At 26.5% G+C, this 24,338-nt stretch overlaps 1 protein-coding gene across 1 annotated transcript in view; it reads right to left on the bottom strand.

Moving 5' to 3' along the window:
* The window catches only part of LOC112601497, a gene marked incomplete at its 3' end in the record, with an annotated part of 80,754 nt that overhangs the window by 49,327 nt on the left and 7,089 nt on the right, over positions 1-24,338 (bottom strand). Inside the window, exon 2 of the mRNA XM_025349154.1 lies at positions 16,672-16,720. The remainder of the gene's footprint in view (positions 1-16,671; positions 16,721-24,338) is intronic.

The raw sequence follows: 24,338 nt of genomic DNA, 5'->3' as shown, positions 1-24,338 counted from the left end.
GTTTATTACAGACGCAGTAATATCCATTTGCATCAATATACTTTTACATAAATAAAGACCAATAAAATAAATAAGCCAAGCTGTCCATTTAACGGTTACCCCATACCATTTCAAACATATAACATACATAATACAAAACACTCCTAAGTTATTATATGAAAATAATAAAATATATTCCTGTATTTACTCGTATATAGCCATTTAAGTAGATACTTACCAAAAACTGTATAATAATTTCTATTTAATATAGTTTTAAATGTACTTTCGAAAAGTTTATGACACATTTTCTACTCTAAACATTTCATTATAATATTTATGTTTTCACATTTTATACATCGTTCGAATAATATAATATTAACATCCTATTAATATGTTTCTACTAAGAAGGATTCTTCTCTAAAATATGTCATATTTTTTAGACACCGCACATTTTTGACGGTTTAAATATAAACGATACGCATAACTCTATGTCAAATGATTAAATACATTTAAACGAGACAAGCGGAATATCAATCAGACAATCTCACGCGCATGACAGCGGTTATTGTGACTACTCGTCATAAACAATTATGTACCTACGTACGAAAATAAGAGTTGGAAATCAACCCGCGTGACCGCGTCTCTGATATTTTTCCAAGTACGTGGGTAGGTATACAAAATATCGATAACCGACCACCGGCACATTTTGATCAAGATTGTTCGACGACCAAGAGAACCTGAGGGTCCATATTAAAATATGTAGGTACACACTATACCCCCTTGTCGCTGGCGCACGTTTGAAAATGTCCTAATAAACCAAAATGTGTACTCTAGTAAATAATATTTGATTTCTGCGTCTTGCTGCATAATGTTATGCGATCGCATACCAATAATACATATAATATTAAATTTCTGTCACGTGTTTGGTTTTATTTTTTTTTTAAATAAACTTAAGTTTGTTTTAACACGAAATTTGAGAATATTTGCAAACTGATCCGTGATTGATTAACTACGTATACGCTAACGTGGACTTGAAGTTCTGTTGGAATGTGTTTCGAACTGTGTTATGGTAGCAGTGATATTGTTTGCTAATCCTTAAAATCCCCATCTTAACCTATGAACCGTTTTGATTGTCAGAAACCAATTCCAAAACTGGTCTAATAATGTGTTGAAAGTTTCAACTTGAAACAACCCATATTATGATATTTTGAGTTTGCGTTTTTTTGTGTATTAAAACCGCAAAACTCTACTGCACATACTTCTACTAGTGCTGCGAAACACCGATTTATGTATTGAAAATTTGATAGAGATTTTGCTCACCGTCGATGCTTATATTAACTTTTATTTATGTCTCGTTTAATGTTTTCACTCATTTATTATAAGTATCCTATAAGCTTCAAGCTACACCATATATTTCGCTCGTACACAATCGTTGAAAGACAACAGTCGTAAATAGATACTGCTCGCCGTTAATTTGAAAAAAATGCGATTTTTTAATAACGCAAACAGCGAAAATGCGATAAAAAAACCTGTAAATATATATATATCTGTTATAATATTATGTTCTTATAATGCGTCACCTGCAAACTCACATGTAACCATTATTACACGTTTCGCGAAAAACAAAAGTGTTTGTCGACTATAATATATATAATATAAAATATGCCCGTGTGCAAAAACAGAGATCGCGATTCATGCTGCTGACTACAGCGCGATGACGATGAGTATCAATATCTCGGGGCGGTTGGCACGTACCTACCGGTGTATAATAACATTAATATATTATTATTATATATACCGATTTACGATTGCGATCCTAAACAGCCAAACACACACACACGTTTATACCCATATAAAAAATATGTGCTAATAATAATAATATTATGCTATATTATTATTTTTAGTGTACTCGCGCGGTGACGTCCCGTAATGTAATAATATCATTAATTTACAAACTACTCCAACGATGCTGCCGTAAAGTAATAGTGATAGTGTATTAACATATATATTATCGATATATCATTCGTACCACGAGTCGTGCGATCAAAACAAGGGAGTGCGTGTTTGTATGTGTGTACGAAAGAAAGAGAGAGCGAGAGAGGAACAAGCTATATTGATAAATATAAACGATTGATGACGCCAAAACAGTTGATGCAGTTATACCGTGAGAGTATTTTAGTACACCTACCCAATACCTGTGCGTGCGGATGCAATATACATCTGTAAATGCATAATGTTATTATTGAAATTTCGCCGTATATAATAATAACAACAACACGTGTTTAATAGTACGGCACACGTTGCGAAACCTATCTATATGATCATCCATCATCGTTATCGATCGCGAGCGCCGCGGTACACTGCTAGCTGCAGCTGGTTTGCGGATGACTGACGGTTAGAGTAGGGTATACTCGTATGTACATAACAATATTATTATTATTATGCAGCCAGTAAGTAGGTTTATCGGACGATATAGTAATAATACCGTTAATGCCCACCCGGCGCCGCGGTTCGTTTGATGTGTGTGGCGCACCGGCGGGAGTATAATACATAATATTATACACATTATAAATGCGTAAACGATGACGATGGTAATCCGTCCTCGACAGTAAGTCATACGTATTACGTTTAATAATAATAATAATAATATTTCGTTATCGTTATTGTATTATACTAATACTATATTTTATAAGGCATAAGACGATTCACCGGGTACGCTCACCCATTTATTTTCGATAATAAGTTTATTCAAATTTTGATTTTTGGAATTTATATGTATACTTAAAAATCGTGTGTTCAAATACTTATAGCTACGTATTTTATGCTATTTTAGGAGTTGAGGAGTGTCTTCTGGCGATATAAACTTCTATATTTTTTTTTTTTTAATAGTGAACCACATTTTTTAGCTGTAAAATGTTCACAGATGATTTTTTTTTTCATTTTAATATACTTATATAAATCGAAGTATCAACGAGTAGTTTCTGAATTATTAAACTTTTAAAACACAGGCTTAAAGACATGATGGCCATGACGATATTTTGAAAATAATAATAATCATTATGTTAATATACTATATTATCATTTATAACTTGTGAAATTGTTTGAGTACCTATAATAATTACTTTACAAATTTTAATATATTACTTATAATTTAAACTAATTGATGTAAGACTATTATCAAAAATTATTATTATTACTAGGTACATAAAGTTTAATAGGTAACAGAGAAACTACTCGTTCAAATTTGAATTTAAAATATCTATAAAAAAAATAGTTGCCTCTATATATCTATTAGATTTTTTAGTTTAAATTTGAATTATGATAAGGGAACTTGTATTACATGTTTAAAGTTTATTGATACAAAAGAAATTTTTTTATGACATTTTAATTACAAAATAATACATTTTTGCGATTTGGATAAATATCGTCATAATTCTAACTTCAAATGCATATAAAAAAATTGTTACCTTTGAATTTATAATATTTTTATTCAGATATAAGAAAAACTTATGTGAGATTTTATATCATATTTTCAAAAATTTTTACCACACAAATAATTTTTTATCAACAAGTATAAAAAAATTATCATTTTTATATATAACTCAAATAGAGTAATAACATTTAATAAAGATTATAATATAAGCGTCTAATGAAAATTGCATGTATCTTATATTGTTTTTTTTTTTTGAAATATAAGAAAATATCAAAATTTGTTTGAGGATAAAAAATTATTTTACAGATAAATATTCAATGTCATAAAAGTTTGAACTTGAAATATTCATTAAAGTTTTATTTGTTTTTTCGGTTAGATTTTTTTTCCGTGTATAAAAGTTAAAAACTTATAAAAAAAAAACAGTGTATTGCATTTTAAAATTTTAGGAATAAATAAAAAAAATTTTATGAGTTCCAAACAACAAAATAACTAAATAATTTTTGCGATTTTTATGTATTTTGTCTAAATATGAATAAATTCAAAGCGGGAGGGGCGTTTTTAGTAAATTTACTCTGAATACATTATACACCATTGTTAATCCGCCGTGCCATAATCCGGAAATGTCAAGAAAAACGGTTATTTGTAATAGCAGATTTTCAAAAGTGGTCCGAGGACGAACAAAACCATTCCCTAAAAAAACACAATATTACATTGTAGCATTAGGTATTGTATTCCTGTCGGTTGTTGCGCGGCATTATAAACAAAAATAAAAGTAACGATTAATATCTATATATAGTAATAGTAGTTATTAAAATAACAATCACGTATACACTATACACGCATTCTTTGTCGGTTGGCACATACACGATTATTATTAAGTAGGTGTTAATATCACGCGTACAGCTTGACATCTCAACAATATATATATACATATTATGCATCTTATATACACCTATATAAATATATATTATATATATATACATTTATAAACTGCAATGCATACGGGACCACACAGACAATTTTATATATTATGATAATAATATATAAACGTAATGATATATATAATATACAGTATACACACATTTATGATACGTATACACAAATGAAATGCGTAGATAAAACATTCACCATATACTTATAAAATGTATAATATATAAGACCAGTATTATTATATTATAATTGAACTTGAAACACATAGTAAATCTAATTAATTCATTCTACGATTGTTGTTATTGTTGTTTATTATTATTAAGAAAATGTACTTATTCAATTTCTTGTATTATACTCCTGTCGTAAGCTTGAATCTTGAATTAATTGAAATCTAAAAAAAGTGTATTAAAAATAAACCTCATTTTTGCGTATTTAATAGAAATATTTTAATTACATTTTATTAAGCTTTTGTTTTTTTTTTATATTATTATCATTGTTATATTTTACATCGTTTTACCATAATAAAAGATCATAAGGATAATATGGAATTTTAGGTACCTACCTACTATTATAAGTAACAAGTGCATTTAATGACTAAATAATATATTAACTGAATAAAGTATTTAAAAAACGCATATTGCATTTTGCATATATTATAATGAGAATATCATAAAATATTAAAACATAATACATTGTACTTTATAAATCATTAATAATAAATAATAATTGCACCAAAGAATAAATTAAATGTAGGATTGTACATCTGTAGAATTTATTGTTATATTATCGTGGCGAGTAATTATTTAAATAATATTATGCATATTATGAGATAATATTTTATTTTTAACGACCAAAATATAAACACTGCAGTTTAATGTTTAATAATACATTACGAAACATGTTACGATTTCGATATTAGATATTATTCAGTTTTCTATGTTTGTTTGATTTATCTTTTAAGATTAACAACATAATATAGGATTGAACCCAATATAAACGTGTTGTAAATATAATAGGTACCTCCCATATGTAATAATCGTGTACGCAATTAATCTTTTATCGATAAATCGCCATACATTTTATATTATTTTCACAATATATTTTAAACTCACTCCGCAAGCATAGAGTCTTTATCGTCAAAATAATAATTACAAGCCGACATAATGCGCTACTATTATTACATTGTACATGTATAATATTAGAACAATATTGTAATACAAATGTTTTACTACATAGTGCTTCTGCATTCTGTTTTTCATCTTATCCGGTTTCGACGCGGCGCACAGTCCCGAATCGTTATAAATCACGGAGATTGGAACGATTAATAACGTCGCGTGCAGTGCGTGCGCCCGATGATGCAGCTACAGTGCAGTTACTCGCATGTCACTTGATATAATACGCGCATAGCCAGAGGATTTCAAGTCCGAGAACAAAATATATCAAATGTGAGATACACACACACACAATAATTTAAAAGAATCTCTAATAATACTTGGTTATTGCGCACTTCAAATCGACCATCTCCATCCACTATCGCGCAATTAAACGTCGTACGCATCCTATTTGTTTATTTAAGCTGGCAGTGCCCGCAAAAAAAAAAAAAAAATCCTGTCTGGACGTTGATACATATTTGCGTATACAAATATCTATCATAATGTTAATGTATTGTGCGAGACCTCGCGACTATAAAAATGTGGTCAACAGCCAACGCGGACGACGCTGCAAACAGAACCCGCGAGGAGGGCGTTACTCTGACATTGTAGTATGTACGTACATTATTCATGTATTAGAATCTGTTCAAGATCATTTTTTTGTTTCATTAAATGGATCTTCCTGTAGTTCTTGAGAAAAATTATTTTAAAATTATGCTTTAAATTTCCTCAGCCTTCACTACTTTGTGAATGTTGTATTATTTTGTTCTCAACATTTCTTCATAAATTAATATTAAGTTCCATAGATTTTCCTAAAATGTTGTCTTAAATTAATTTTGAAATTTATTACTTCATCAATACTACTTTAAACTATTTTATTCAATATTTTCCTACAAAAATTATATTTTAAATTCCCTTACTAATCTCCCAATGAAATAGTAGCTGGTAATACATAATAATAGGTATGTTCTTAATTATATTTAATATTTTTTTATTATCTTTATTTTGAATAATATATTTTACATTTTATTTATTTCATCAGATTCAATTTAATATTGTTAATAACATTACGAGTATATGTTATAAAAAAATAAGAAATAATGGGAGTCATTTCTGTTTCATAATGTTTATAATTATAATAGAGAATTCACGTATGTATATTGAATAAATAAATAAAGTAACAGAAATTATTAGTATTTGGTTTTTTTTTTTATCGAATAGTTACAATATATATGTTAGTCATCGTCAACAATTAAAAAAACACTACATTAGATTTTAAATTGATACAGTTTTAGAGAAGCGTTTCAAGTACCTATAAAAAAAATAAGTGTTATATATATTTATAGGTATTGCGGCCAATAAGGTATTAAATGAAACTAAACATTAAACAATATTCATATAACATATTATATTATATAACTTAATGTGCCGACTATCAGAGATGGTTTAATCGACACCAGACTTGGTCTTACGAAGCCGATAGATTATTGTTTAAGATAATATTATTTTTTACTTTAAAGTAATGAAGCTGTTTTATTTTGACATCGTTAAAGTGTCAACACAACTGCAGTTGCTTAATTATTATGTTTTAAAAATAAATACTTAAAATACTGACTAACTTTCATAATGTAGTTAATAAAAATCACTATAAAATATTGTGATAGTGCAGATATATTTATTGGTATGAGACACCAAAACAAAAAGGAAGATCAATATCTATCAAAATTGTATTTTTATTTTATTAAAGTTAAAAATAGTGGATGTTTGTACATACTGAAAATTGAGTTCATCTTTAAAAAAAATATATAATATATTATTGCAATTTTTTATTTTTTATTATTATTATCAGAAAATAGCTCATATTAGAACAATATTAGCAATACAAAATTAACACTTTTAATTTGTATCTATTAAACAGTAATCTATTATACTCATTAAAGGGTTTTTGTTATTTTGTTTTTAAGAAAAGAAATTTAATATTTTTGTTTCAATTGAAGAACTTAAATTAAATGTGTCCTAGTTGAAATATATAATGAATGGCCTGCAAGTATTTCACAGCATTTTTAGAATGATGAATAGTAATACACTCATCAGTCAACAAAAACATAATTTCTAAATACGTGATATTTATATTCTACAATTATTTAAATTAAAATAATAATGAGTTAAATATAAAAATGTATTTTTATCATAGTTTATAATGTATTATGTTATTATATATTCAAACAAAATCATAGGGATATTTTGTATATTACAATATTAGTATAACTCTTTTACTATGTTTTATTTTTTATTCAATAGATATAATGAAGTTATCCCATATTTGATATTAAACTAAATGCACATCCTAATAACTAGTAAGAATAGTCATATTCAAATTGTATACTTATACAAAAATAAAAATAGTCTGTATGACAATAATGAGAATTTGCAATAAAGTCAATTTTCACATACCTAATTAATTAGTTTACAATAATATATTCATACGTATACCTGTTAATACAGATTCCTTGGAAGTTATAAATTATAACTATTATACAAGAACTGAATAAAATAAAATGTATAAACATTAAAATTAACAACATTCTTTATGGTATTTTACAATTGATCTCATTTATCACATTTCACCAAATTGTTAAGCTAAAAAATATATAAAATTAAAATATATATCAATATTATAGCGTATAAAATGAGATCTATTAGAAATTTCTGTTATAACTGATTTTATTAAAATCAAGTATCATAATACTATAAAAGAAATGTATTTAGTAACTTTAATTATCTATTAAAAATGATAGAATGAAATTATTAAGATAAATTAAATAAAAATTATTTTATATTGTTTGATGTACCTAATATCTGTCTATATTTCTACGAGACTATGAAAATAAGTTTTATCATACACGTAAGCACATATTATTTTGTAAATATTTCTAGTTACCTGTACTATGTATAAAAACATTATTTTTTATGATTTTTCATACTATTTTCCTTCAAGACTAACATTTTTCTAATACTTTCTAAGAAAACATTAATATAATATGTGAACATTAAGATTGTCATCTAAAATTTATTTAATGCTCTTTTTTGGCACTTAACTCGTTTAGCATCTATGTGCATATACAAGAATACTCCGCGTTACTGTTCAGGTTGACCAACTGAACACTTATATTGTATAGATATATTTATGTTCATCACGATGCCCGTAATATATGTAATAAATCCAAATTGGCCGTTTTCTTGTCGTTAAAAAATGAAAAAGAATGATGCACTATGCCTTGTTTTATTGCCGACATAATACGTAATAATAAAACCCATCGAGTTTGATTTACTAAGTGTTTTAACATCTTTATATTTTTACCTATACAATTTTATGACTTCCAGTTCAAAAATCGTATTGTTTTGTCGATAGTACCTGCTTTTGTATACCTCATAAATTATATCTTGACCTCGGTACCGAGTAGAGCAACAGTTATTTACCTTTTTGTTCAACATACCAGAAAATGATTTTGATACAAGTTGGCATCACAAGACGGTGTCTTAAGACGAATAATTAAATTATAAACATTTTAAAATATTTAAATTATACGTACAGAACTAGTGATGAGAAAAAATGATACAATAATATTAAAAATAATTACTTGTAGGTAAATTAAGCATAATTTTTTAAATCAAACATCTATTATGATATCTTATGTTATGTTAAAAACATTAAAAGGTCTATAAAAAAAAAAAACATTTTAAATAAATTGAACAAATTTAATACCAATTACATTTTTACATTTTTATAAACTGATTATTATTGCATTTGTATAGCTATAGTTAAATATTAATAATAAATTTGATACTTTGTAATTTTTTATTCATATTTTTGTCACAAATATATAGTTAATAATTTTGCGTAACGAAATGCTTAAGTTATAAAATATTTATTTATATTTTTTATTCATATATTTAAAAATTGTGGTTAAAAGACATAAATAAATAATATATTCCAGACATATAATCTTTCATTTATCTATTAACATACAGCTTTTTTATAGCGTAACAAGATACTTTAAAGATTTATTAAACACATTTAAACGGCATTATAATGTATATATTTCAAAAATATAATTTATTACTGTAATGAATCATAATAATTTTTATTTTTTTTCATATTTTTTTTATTATTAAACTTTGTCAATTGTTAAAAAGTACAATTTTAATGTGTAGATGTATGATTTGAAATTAAAATATATTTTATACGTGTGTAATAAAAACTGGTATCATACTGGAACCTACCTGTCCTTGTAAATAATTGTATGATTATAAGTATAAAAAAAGTTAATAGACACCGAACTTTAAAGTACAGTCAATGGATATTACATTATTGCAGTGTTACAGTTTATCACCATAAATAATCAGTAAGTTTCAGTAAGCAAACGAAATAAATAACTACAAACTAATAAGAACTCCCGAATCAACCCCCCTCCTAAATCGAGGATAACATATTAGATAAGTATATAAGAGACGACACAAAAAAAAACGATCTTATGAAATTTCATTAGTTTTATCAACGCGTCACAAAATATACATAAAAGTTATATTTTCCCGATTCGGTCACGGTTTATCATAATGTTTTGCATCAGTACACGAGATCTCTACAATCGATCATAGGAAAGTCAGCGTGGTTTTGTTTACTGACAGGACCCGGTTTTTTTTTTTTTTTGTTTCAACTTTTCAAGTGTATTAAGACACAACCTGCATTTCTTATTCCCTTCGCATTAGCCTACCTATTAATAACATACACACGCGCTGTTGTTTTCGAATTCGATCTCGTTTTATGGTATTCGTCCTACATAGTTATAATAACTGGGCCAACGTTATCCAACTGTCCATCGCTGCAGCGCTCGAAGGGTCACATTTTTTTTTTTTTTTTGTAACCCTATACATATTTGTAAATGTATGTAATTTCTTTCTTCGTTTTATTAGATAATATAATTAAGGAAGACTAGTTCGAGGTGTGAAATGTTTTCACCACATTCCACGAGGACATAACATTGTATACATTATTTATCCTATATACCTGCAACAACCGTCTTGAACGCGCGTAGAAAAATAATCTCCTGAGGGTCACACAATATTATAAGGGGTAACTTCGATCTCCTGTAACAATGTAACAATGTACAATTTAGAACACTACACATCAAATTATTCATTAATCACTATTCTAAAATACTACAATAAAATTATACTACCTACTTGCAACACTGTATTATTTATTCTTTAATTTCTTGTTGTCCTAGTACTCAAAAATAATTCATGGACATTATTATCGTATATATTTCAATCAAGATACAGATAAAAAGTAATCGTATAAAAAATGGTTCTTGATAAATTCAAAGTTTGTTGCAATTCAGTTAACTAACAACGCAAGATTTTGTGTCAACCCTATACCTCCAAGAGCGGACACAGAAAATAGGTAAACATATGCCACCTCACTCATATATATTCAAAATGCATAAATTATGTGTTGTCTTAATATAATATGTGCTTACTCTCTATATTTATAGTATGTTAATCTATATACAGTCTAATATTATCGTGGTAATATTCGCTACTGAAACCGGTACTGATATAACCTGCAATTATCTTTAAAATGGTTAACAATTTATATATAATTGAAATAAATTAGTGTTTACGTACATAAATTTATATACCAGTCACTTATAAAGGTACTCTTGATACGAAGTCAATTAGGTAAATCTATGGATGATAAATAATAATAATACAATGTGCATAAAATACTCTCGTATACACCTACATTTCACTTGCATCTCTTAGCATTACCTTATCGATTTATTTATAATACCTATTAATCGATTATATAACATTTTATTGAACATTACTAGATAATAAATTGCATCGCAATCATTCGCCGTTTAATAATAATTGCAATCGGTAATTATTATTATTATTATTACTATAAGAAATTGTGTTTCTGGTTGCGGGGAGGTTGTATTTCAAATCTCAAGTAAGTACCTACCTATAATAAATCGTCTAAAATAAAATCAGATGATACTATGTATTTTATATTAATGGGATACGTGTAATTTACGCGCCATTTTCCTTTGGGCCGATTTCTTAATGTTATCTGATCGAAATACGATTAAAAGTTATGTACGGGTATACACCGCTAGCTTCAATAGTTAAGTGTTCCGAGCAAGTTTTTACTACATTTTGTTCAATATAGTTTATGATCGAAATACCGTTGTAAATATTATAATGATATTAAAATATAGAAAATGATTATTTCGAACGAATTTTTGATTAGTGTTTTTCTTTTGGTGGGTGTATAATATATATTATATACTACCAAAGTAGATGTAATTCCATCGGCAATTATAATATTAAGATATTATACCAATAACATCGCAGTAGCAATGCTACTACACATACAAGCAACGCGTATTTCTAAAAAAAAAAAAAAAAAAAATGCAATTTCAAACAACGGAATAAATACATTTTTTTCAAGCTTATTATAGTCGACATGTTTTTTCGAGTAGTTATTAAATAGACAACATCATTGTTAATAAAGTGTGTTGTACGCAATCGAAAACACATGTGTTATGACGAACGTGATACGTATTCATAATACTAATATTGACCAAGTATAACATACCTGTGTGGCTGTGTACGTAATTTGTGAATCTATATGTATACAAAAAACATAATAATAATGATTATACCGTCAATAAAAAAAATATTTGAAGCGCCATGTGTGTAGTATTAAAGTGCCCGGGGGTAATTTACATTCTATGTACGCATATGATGTTGGATTATATTACAGGGGAACCCACTACTGTGACGTTAAGTTAACAGTTAATTCCGTTTCCGTCCAATTACATGATTTGTTAACCGACCGTTTTAACCTTCGATTAGTTAAAAATTAGTTATAACCACACCATGTATTAGACATTATTATTGCATGTCTTATATAGTACAATATCATATTTATACTTCATTATAATATATAAAAATAATTATCATCAGCTAAATTATAATATGCAACATGTGTGTACCGGAGTCCATGCCCCATATATACCTGTATACGTCTCGGACGTCCTCGACAACCTTTATCATTATAATATATAATGTAATCGAACAAGGAGGAACACCTTTCAACAAGACGTGTACTATAATATATTTGATTGCTGCAGAGTGCATGCAGGTTCCAAGAAAAGAAAATACCTTACACATGATTTTGACAATAGGCTTAAGATGAGAATGGTAAATGGTCGAAAATAAATTCTCATACCGGCGCTAATGGAACGCGCTAAGTAAACACCAATAACTATATAAACCAGAGACACATTGTTGTTGTTTGATCACAAAAAAAAGGTAAATAAAACCGGGTTAAACTGTGATTTCAATTATGTAACGCTCACTGCAGCTCAGCTGAGATTAACGTTCAAAAATAACAAACGCCAAATACATATATAAACGTCATTTGTATTTTTTATCGTTCCAGTTGTAGTGTATAATATTGTATAGAACTCTTAAATTGTAATAATACAGCAATTGTAACCCCGTTTCTTTTTTTCTGTTTAATAACACAAACGTTTTGCGACAGTGGTTTGTTCGGTTTTTTTGAAGGGGGAGGAAATATAAATTTTCGAATATTTTCAGACTACGATCATAACAACAACATTTATATAACATTCTCGCGCTTAACCATAGATACTATAGTTAATTAAAATAATAAATCATTAATCTTGTATAAGCAAAATTTGTTTATTATGTATATTATTATTTATTACTTATTAGGAAAATCTTGACGTAAATCACAGCGAACCATATTATTAAATACGTTTTTATTGCTTTATCATGTATTGTATCGTTATCAATCAACTTAACTTATTAAATGAAAAACTAAAAATCTCATAAAAAAATATAATAAACATTAATATTTTTATCATAACAATAACCACCACCAGTTTTAGTGATAATCAAATGTGATGACAACGTAATGTATAATATTAACTAACTTGAATGATATTGTAACGGTAAAATAATCATGATTATCTTTTTTTTTAAATAATTCAATACTTATGTATGTTCATATTTATGAAAATGTTTGGAACATTTGTAAAACTATACATTTTGTTTAAACACTATTGCTTTATAATATATTGTAACAAAAACGACAATATATTTAAATTGAAAATAATAACAATGTATACTTATACTACAGCGCCAAAAAGTTGTAGACAACACGTCGTAAAATATTTTTAACATGATATATTAATATACATTGTTATTACGAATTCTGTTCTAGGAGTATAATAAAAAAACGCATTCACATAATTGAATTTTAAGGATGTATTTTTCAAGAATTTAGAATAAGATACCAGCGTTTGTACCACACGCACAACAATGTTGTAATATATACATGTAAAAAGTATATTTTGAGTAAATATTCAACGATTTAAAATAATGTATATGCCAAACACTATAAAAAAAAACTTTTTTAGAAAAGCTTTTTGAATACTTAAAAAATAAACGTTAACGGTACAATAATGTTGACATATATACGGTACAATTATTATTATGTACTCCGAACTGCGTGGATAGCTATAAGCTATAATGGGTATTTTATTATTATACACTCGTGCAAAGTTTACGACGTGTATACAGATGAGGTCTATAATTGATAGGGTTGAGCCTATAGATGGGACACGAGCCAACGAAATTTGTCTTCGTGCAATGAAATGAATGGTACCGCATAAACCACCACCACTGGATTTATGTCTTTCATATTTCGAAAATGGACCATTATGAACACATACCACCAAAAATTTTTTACAAACATTTTACACAATATCATTTAATATATTACTTATAAAATTTAGACTTACGTTCCTCTCCCCTCATTACCGGTGTTCACAATTCAATATTTATGTACTTACGTTATATACACACACACATATATATATATATATATATACATGGTGATTCACCTAACAAGCTCAACCTTTTTTCTTCTTCGATAATGCAGTTATTCAAAACCTGATTTTTAAATTTTTTAAAGATTCTTAAAAAGAAAATTTTTAAACTCCTAAGATTTTTATATTACTTGAGGAGTATCATGTGAAGATACAAACTTTTGTTTTTCAAAAGACAATCTCTTTTATTTTACTATAAAATAATTTAGCGGATGGCTTCTCTGAAAATATTGACTTGTCGAAATTCGACTAAATCGTTGTTCATTTAAATGAAAAAAAAAATTAAGTAGTTCTTAAAATATTTAATTAGTAATTTAATTTTAAAAGAATGTTAGATGTGCTTGTATTTAAAAAATAGAAAAGTGCATTCTTCACTCCTTAACTAGCACATAAAATCTTAAGAATTTGAAAATGGAGTCTTAAACTCTTAAAATAAAATTTAAAAAACTATGATTTAACAACATTTATATAAAATAAATAAATGAGAGTGAAAACATGCTTGGTGAATCATGTGTATACATATAAATAGAGGCATATACTCGTATTGCGTATTATAATACGCTCTGACTTTAGAAGTGCTGTCATTTTTGTATTATCCGATTATTCAGCATACGCCGCAAGATAGCAGAAAATATTAATTAACCGGATTCTTGGAAGTTCTGCGTATACAGATCTATCGTAAAAAAACAATAACAAAATAAAACTATTCGCTTAATTCACCCGACGTATTATAAACGTAGACGCGCTGTCGGGACTTGTCTAAAATATACTCCAACCTATCAAACTGAATAATTACACATCTGGCAAGATTGGCCGACCTCTTTTACTGTGTGTATTTTTGCAAGTATACAAAAATAATCTCACCGTAGTATTAAAGATTTTCCGCGTTACGGTATTTCCGTCGTGTTTGACATAAGAAACACAGCGATTTGTTTGAAAATAAATAACAACTGTTGAATAATAATATTACATTAATAGCTTTTTGCATACAGGTATCGTTTATTCTGTCTTATAATGTTAGTGAATACGCACTCACCTGTACGCCCTCGCGGTCGGCTTAGTCTATCACCCGCCTCCAACAGCTATCTCACAACTAATTTCCAGGTGATTGATTCTCGAAGTAAACAAGATATTGCAATATGAAATATCTCGTTTAAACTTATACTCTTTGATCATTACAGACCGGTTGAAGGATTTTTTCTCAAACGTTTTATAAACAAAATCACATACATATATTGTAATATACACACACTGCTCTATGATCTTACTGAAGGGCACGCTATACAATATTATATTTTAATAAAATGTTTGCATTGCCTCTCGATTGATAAATTACTACATTCACACTTGGAACAAACATTATTAACACCTAAGAATATTAAATAATACACAATGTGACAAGAATTGTATATATAGGTACCTGGGTATTGATTATAATATCCGACGTCACCAAAATTAATTAATTATCACGCTCTATCATGGTTCATGATAATATATTATACATTTATAACATAAATGTTGGCCATCTAAAATTCTTATTTTTCCTAATAACCTTGTATAATAAAATAATTAATTAGCATAAAAAAACTTACGAAATAATATCATGTTTAAATGAATTAATAATGATATTATTGTTTTTGAAAAAAATATTTCGTTATTTATTATTTTATTTTTATTTAAGCGTGTAATCACTATCTTAATTATGTAAAATTATTATTAATTCTTCTTAAACCTCATATTTGAATATATATACACTATTTAAATTAGTTAGTTATAACGAATTATAATAGGTAATAAAATTAGGTACCATCACTCCCTATACACTAATATACAAATAGTACATTTGCATTTTCATTAATAACGGTAATGTACAACAATAAATTAATATCAATCGTAGTAGCATAAACTTTTTTTTCAAAAACCATAATTTTAAAGTCGTTAACATTTCCACATAGACTAAGTCAAACATATGTGACAATGCAATAGTAGAATCATTAAAAATATTTCATGTCCATAAAAAATTCAAAAAGAGATCTGCTATACTTCTATATCTTCTTGTTAAGTAACATCATTTAAAACTAAGATTTATTCTAAAAGATCCACTCTATTGGCTAAGAACCAACAGTTAACGCAAATAAAAATACTCACTATTTTTACTTAATGTCTTAAAAGGATTTACGAGAATTCTTACCTGATTATATATGTTCGTAATTTGTCTTGTTGAAAAAATACTGGTCCATCTTAAAAAAATAAAAAAAGATACTTAAATTAAAATATTGATGCGATATATTTTTAATTCTATAGTTAGCTATAATTAATTATTGTTTTACCACCACACATAATATATATAATATATTATATACTGTACGAGTATATAACTCATATTACAAATAAAATATTTAAATGAAAATCGATAAACTTAAAAATTATTTTGCTCTGCGGGAAACTGTAAAGTAAATAAAAATCATTAATTAATATATTTATGAAAATTAATTTTTCAAACTTTAAGAATTGCAGCTTTTAATATAAAAGGCATAATTATACATACTTATTCATAGATAACCATCAAACACCAAACAGTATACATATTAATTAATAATTAAGTTAAATTAAATTAACTAATAAATTAAAAATATTTTTTTTATACTTCTCAGACTTAAACTAAATAATATAGTAATAACATAGTCTATTAGAAAATACCAAAGTTCATCAATAAACGGTGATAAAAATGTTTACATAAAAACCATTGATATAATATGATTATAAAAAAAATAGGGCAACAAAATACGCTAATTCATTACAGAGATTTGTTTTAAAAATGTTGATAATCATTTTCGTGTATTTTTTTGTCACTGATTCAACTATTATCAATACAAAGTTTCATGAATCATAAAATCAGGAAAAGTTTTCTGTTATTTAGTATGATTTTTCAGAATCAATAGGTATATTATATATTATATTATTATATACGTTTTATTGGATTGTGTATTCATTTTCTTGACAATATATTTAAATAACGACTACATCAGTGCAAAGCATTTCTTAATAATATACTTATATACCTATATACTACGTTAGTATTAAGACCCTCTGTACCTACTAATGCAAGTATCATGTAAATTGTCTTGCGCGTGGACGTGTGTTTCAAAATAATTCGAGATCGACAGCCAGTTATAAAAAAATATTCGTTATAAAAATCGGCCGATAATAATACACCTTTGGTTATTTATATTATGATATATGAATTATAAAACAATTAGCCTCAGGACTTTCCCCAAATTAATACCTACTTATATTCCTTTATATCCTTATGACTGTCTTAAATAATGTATAAGTACTGAGGCAATGAAGTTGTTATCGAGTGAAACAAAGACAGTATAATATTCGTCTCCCCCGACGATTTATTTATATGTTCCCATATATGATGTAAAGGTATAGTTATTGTAAAGAAATGAAACATATACAGAGATACATAACAAGGAGTCAGCAAAAGTAACAGTATTCGTTTGTGTCGTTTAAAAATAAAAATACTAAAAGTATTCACAAATAAGTGTCCAAATTATATCCCTATAGATTACTTACACACAAAGCATGTAGTGTTGACTGGCTATATTGAGCCCTGCGCTAATAACGTGCGTTAATCAACACTTTTATGTTATACAATTAGTTTACTTCCAAAACTAAATTACGAGAGTCAGACTGACACTACATATACCCTAATTTAACTAACTAGGAATATTTAACTGCTATATGAAAAAAGAACAATATTTAACATGATTATACAACCTACTTTTGCAACTTTTAAAATTAATTCGAATATACAACAGCGTATTATTATTCTGAAAGATTTCTACAAAATTATAGAAGCAATGAACATAAATTCTAAGGTAATTTGCATTTTAATAGACGCAATAATAATATAAAAACATAAACATTTTATTTAATGTAGGCACCAAACAGTTATTAATTTTTATAGTTTTAAAATATAATTTTATTTTTATTTATTTATACTTTTTACAAATATATTTACAATGAGCAAAATAATTATAGGTATTAAGCGACGCGAAACACGCGTGAGAAAATTACCTATTGGTTTAACACATCAAATTCACATATAAGAATATAAAATTATGTAAAATATTATGTTTTTTTTAAATTTCATTATAGTCCATTCTTCAATAGTTATTAATTATTATAATTTATTCTAAATTAAGGATACCTCTTGTTTCTATAGGCAAATAAATTACAATTTGTAGTTTTAAAAAAGAAATTTAAAAAATTTATCATTTTTATTTTGATTTGTCAAAATCACTGGAAATATTTATTTTCATAAGTATAAATTAGTTTATCACAGGAATATACATATGCTTCATATATTATAACCATTATGAAAATATAGAAATAAATAAATAGTTATAAAAATTAAAAATTCGTATTATCAAGGTAAAAACTTTCAAACAACTTACATTTTTTTTTTTTTTTTGATTTAAAATTAATGATTATTCAAGGTAATAATAACATGCACTGTAAATAATATTACTCTATTTAAGACATTTACTATTTTATTATAAAAAAAAAAAAAATCAACATTGTAGAAAAAATGATTTTATTTTAAAATATAGTTTTGTTACTCACCCGTCAACTTTTTCTGAAATATTTATTTTTATTTTTTATTAACCACATTTTACCCGTTTTATTTCTATCTAATTTAATTTGACTTGCATGGTTTACTAAAAAAATTAAAAAAAAGAACATTCAAATATTTCATAACTTGTATCAAACTATACCTACAAATAAATACACAGGTTTAATAGATTTAATAATTCTTATATTTTTATATCTTGACCATTTACGCGAGACGATCATATGTCGGTAAAATCATAGCCGGTATATAAGTCGTCTGTATTAGTGGGTGGGCCGCAGCAGGTAAACTGCACAACACGATACATTATACAACTATATATAGTTACTGCCGCTCCCGTGTTAACTAAAAGAAGACTTTACCAATATTTTAATCACTTAACACAACGTGCCATCAAAATGCATACGTTTTGAATGTTTTATAGGTTGTGTGCGTAATAATATAAATATATAATATTATAATAGTATAGTACATATATAAATAACGAGAGAACATTAGTTTATTTCGATGGTATATAATATGTAATATTTTATCATCAAACTAACCACCACATGTGTTAATAAAACTAATGTGGACGATATATCTCCATAAATAGTGGAACTTTTGTATCAAGGTTACCATGTAGATACTGTAATGGTATAATAATAGAATGAGGCGAATCTTAGATCTCATAAATTTTAGTCAAAAACTTTCAAAATGATTTATTTTGTATTATAGTTTATATAACTTGTATATGACAAAATAAAAATAAAAAACCATGTGTACATACTACATAAACACTACCTAAATATATATTTATATATATATATATATATATATACGAAACCAACGCGAAAATATCGATATACAGCTGTTTGATATAATGTATATTCTGCGTATACTCAGACTGTTAGATTTAGATTATTTCACCACACCCAAATGTGTACCTACTTTATGTAATGTATTGTAAAAGCCGTATTATGTGTTGAATAAATAATTTGTTAAATTTACTACCATTTTTATGTATGACACACTATAATATTATAATATACTACTATTATCTAATATTCAATGTTTCTATTATGCATATAAATAACTAGCTATAAAACCGATTTCGCCCGACTATAATCAATCTATCTTTCTATTGTTTTTCGTTTTATTTCAGTAAAAATATTTAAGACAAACACAGTTACGATGATAGTTTTTATAATTTTTCACTTTTTAATGTATAAACACTACAAAAAAAAAAGAAAATATTCAACAAATGTTTAAAATCTGATTTTAAGATACTATTGATAAGAATTTCTAAACTCAATATTTTACTAATAATAATAATAATAATAATACAATCTGTAAACAACGGAAAATATTTAAATAAACAAAAAAAAAAATAATCGCTTTTTGTGAGTCAAAACTAAATTCATATGAGTGTCGTCCTACCGCAACTAATAAAGGTTGAAAATATAAGCCTTCCATGATTTATGGAATTTATTGATATACATTTTATTTAAAAAGGTACAGTAGTTTTTGAATCTTTAAAAACCAAAGAAACAAAATAACATACATTTATATAGACAGATTATGTATAATACGATGTATAAATTTATGTAGACAAATTATATCTCTTAGCATCTGCAAAGAGATAAATTAATAAAGTTATCCTTAATTATTATTTATCCCGTGTTTATATGTGTTTTTAGTTATAACTATACCTATCTTTTATCGTATGGCTCTTGTTAAACACTAAGAAAGATAATGAGTACCTAACTGTTTGTATAATCCACCACTAGGTATTATTTTTTCACTTGACGTCAGATTTATCGAACTGAAATTTTTTAAGTGCATTTATACGAGGGCCCATGTTTAGAAAATATTATTAATTATCGTTTTAAAAAACGGATACGCATTATAATATATAATATATAATGATGCGAACGTGGACCTATCTACCAACACATTAAATGACGAGAAAAAAAATCTATTATCAGGCATGAAACTTTGTATAAAAGCCGCTATTACGTTGCATATATAACAACTAAAAATATGCACAGGTTATTTATATATTCATATATACTTATAGACATATCCCGGGGGAAAAAATCGCAGTATATTTTTTCATAAATCATATTTTATTCTTTACACATAATCCATCACGTGTGTATAACAAGGTGCTAAAGTCAATTAAATTATCATTTATGAAAAATATGTGCAACTTCTAGGTCCAATACATAGGTACGAACGAAATAACAATAATAATAATAATAATAATAATACACAATGTACACATATTTACTTCACTAATTACAACAAATATTATTGCCACTTAAGGTCAATGTAAATTGTATTTACAATAAATATTTCAAACACTTTTTAATTAGTCAGCTATAGGTATGTGTAAAACACACGAACCGGTTTCAACGAAATTTGTTTGTGTGTATATTATATGCTACTATATATGAACAACTTATTTTGTCTTTATGATATTGATAATATATATATATAACTATAATATAAATATTGTATTTTATTATATATTAGAGCAAGGATATAAATATTAAAAAAATAAAAATATTAAACAACTTAAATAAAATTCCAATGCTTTCTCGATAGATTATTAAATCAAAATATATTATATTATTTCTAAAAAAACCTATTCGAATTCTACCCTTGGGACATTTTTAAATTGTAAAACAAAAAAGTATCGGTATAGTGCAATATCCGACGCAGACAGAACGACTTGTGCTATAAGTGTTTACACTAAATTATTATGGCCAGCGGTTTAAATCTTTACTGTTAGTAATATGCGTATACAATATATATAAAAGAATATATGATTATTGTTTTTCAGTTTGATTAACTGGCGATTTCTTTCTTTTCTTGCACGGATAAAATTTAATGTTAACGGAAACACTTTTAGAAAAAAGCCCCGGAAGGCGACGCCGATACGTTACGCAACCGTCGGGAAAAAAATCCACCCTCTGGTCTTGTACGTATACATACAGTATTTACTGGTTATACTTAAGTATAAACCGATATCTGCTGCAAAACAAAACTGGCAAACTGCAGTATAATATATATATATATATTTTTTTTTTAGATATTAGTATATATATGTATATATTTACCGGGTGATTCATTTAACGTGAGACACTCATTATTTCAAATATTATTAACGTATTTGAAGATAATTTTTTTATAATTTTTAAGTTTTTTTTTCAAAAATAAATATTTATTTTATCATTATCATTTCTTAAATTGAATACTTTTTTTTACGACAAGATACATTTTTAATTTTCTATTTCAAAGCAGAATACTTATGGATTATTTGTATATTTGAAAATCGAATCTAAGATTCTGAGCGAAACGGTATGAGTGTAGGTATTTGATTTTACATCTATATTATAATATATGCGCTTTATGAGTTATACGATTTAATGTTAAGATGAGCAAAGTGGAGTAGTACAGAGGAACCTAAGCCCCATTAAATTATAGTGCTCCACTATTCCATTTATAATTAAACTTTAATTACTTATAAGTTATTCATAACAACCTATTTGAACAAAATTCAATTTTTATAGGTCAAAATACTTCAAAAAATCTTCTGGTTTTGAATAAAAAATTATAAGTTATTCAGGCAAGTGGATACCACCCTGTTGTGCAGTAGATATCCAGTAGGTCACTTTATGGATTTATTAAATTTTAACTTAATGATAGGTATAAATGTGTACAGTATACAATTAAACGAAAAAAGATTTTGAGCAAAGTCCGTCTATTAGCCTACATCACTAAAAGTGTATTTCATAATATGTTTTATTTTATTTTATATATTATATAATATATATTTTGTAATAATTCATAATATATACATAAAAGTCCCTATCCTACAGATAATAGTTTAGAATTATGACAAAATAATAAAAATCGGTATTCAAAATATAAATATACAATTTAATCAAAATTTAAACTTCAAATAGTTGAAAAAAGTCGTGCTTACGCATCTTTGATATTTTTTACTAGACTTATAAACAATAACTTATTATCAACCTTGTGTTTTTAAGATTTTTGACCGAGTGAAATAATTTTATTGATATTTAAAAAATTACTAAAAATCGATAGTTTCAATTATCTATAAATAACAAAAGAGTCAAAACATTTTAAAATTATACCATGTAAAAAAAATTGATGTTAACATTTAATAAAAATTTCAAGTATATTATACAATTATTCGTTTTTTAAACGTAAAAAACAAAAAGAAATCAATTAAGTCAAAAACTGTTTTCCTATGAAAATTTCCGTTCTACTTTTATTTTTTTATTTTGCTTTTCCGACGGATTTTAAAAAATTGGGAATTTTTTAATTATGACTTCTTCGAAATCTGTATTGTTTCAGAAACTACCTTCAAAATTGAGAACCGAAGCATTTTCACAACTCTAAAATGTTACAACAGACACAAAAACCATGCACAAATAATTTCGGTTTAGGTAAATTTAAAATTATGTAAAAGAAATATACGTTCAAAAATATTATATTTTCTGAAATAACATTTTACAAACGCATAGTATATATATTTAACTTTATTAGGTTTAAAATTAGAAGTAATTGGTCTATTATTAAATTTAGAAGTAATAATATTATCTAGTGAATCTCGAATCTCATAGGTTTTTGTAACGTTTTATTCAACTTCAAAGAGTTTCCCGAATATATAATATTACTGCAGAATTTTCACACTATATATCTATAGATATTAAGGTTATTTTGGTATATATTTGTATAATATACTATTTAAACGGTTTTTAAACACAATCGCTGGCTGTAGTGACGGCGCAACAACAACGATAAACGCAGTTCCGGAAGAACCAGAGGTCGAAATGTCTGGTACTAATGGACCGCGTGGACCGGCTGCAGTGCAGCAATTTCTCGCGTCGTATTGTAATTTGTAATAATAATAGTAATAGTAATATAATGTCGCCGAGTGCACCGCGGAAAAACGAAACTGCACATAACATACAATATGTTTAGTAAGCAGGAAGTCAGTAGGTTTTATTTTATACGCGGGTATTATTATTATTGTTGTATTATCGCGTGCATTGTGTTTCGCCTATTGTGCAGCTTGACAGTTGCTGGCTTGCCGCAGTTGTATTATGTCGTCGTTAACTCGAAAAAACCCTCCTATGAGCAAAATTTACGATTTTAAGGTTTTGGTGTCCCTGAATTCAGAAAAAAAAATAATAAACTAT

Source organism: Melanaphis sacchari, unplaced genomic scaffold (assembly GCF_002803265.2).
Source record: "Melanaphis sacchari strain LSU unplaced genomic scaffold, SCAv2.0 Contig79_pilon_pilon, whole genome shotgun sequence".
NCBI lineage: Eukaryota > Metazoa > Arthropoda > Insecta > Hemiptera > Aphididae > Melanaphis > Melanaphis sacchari.
Note: the sequence above shows the minus strand (reverse complement) of the source record. Positions and strands in the feature narration are given on the sequence as shown.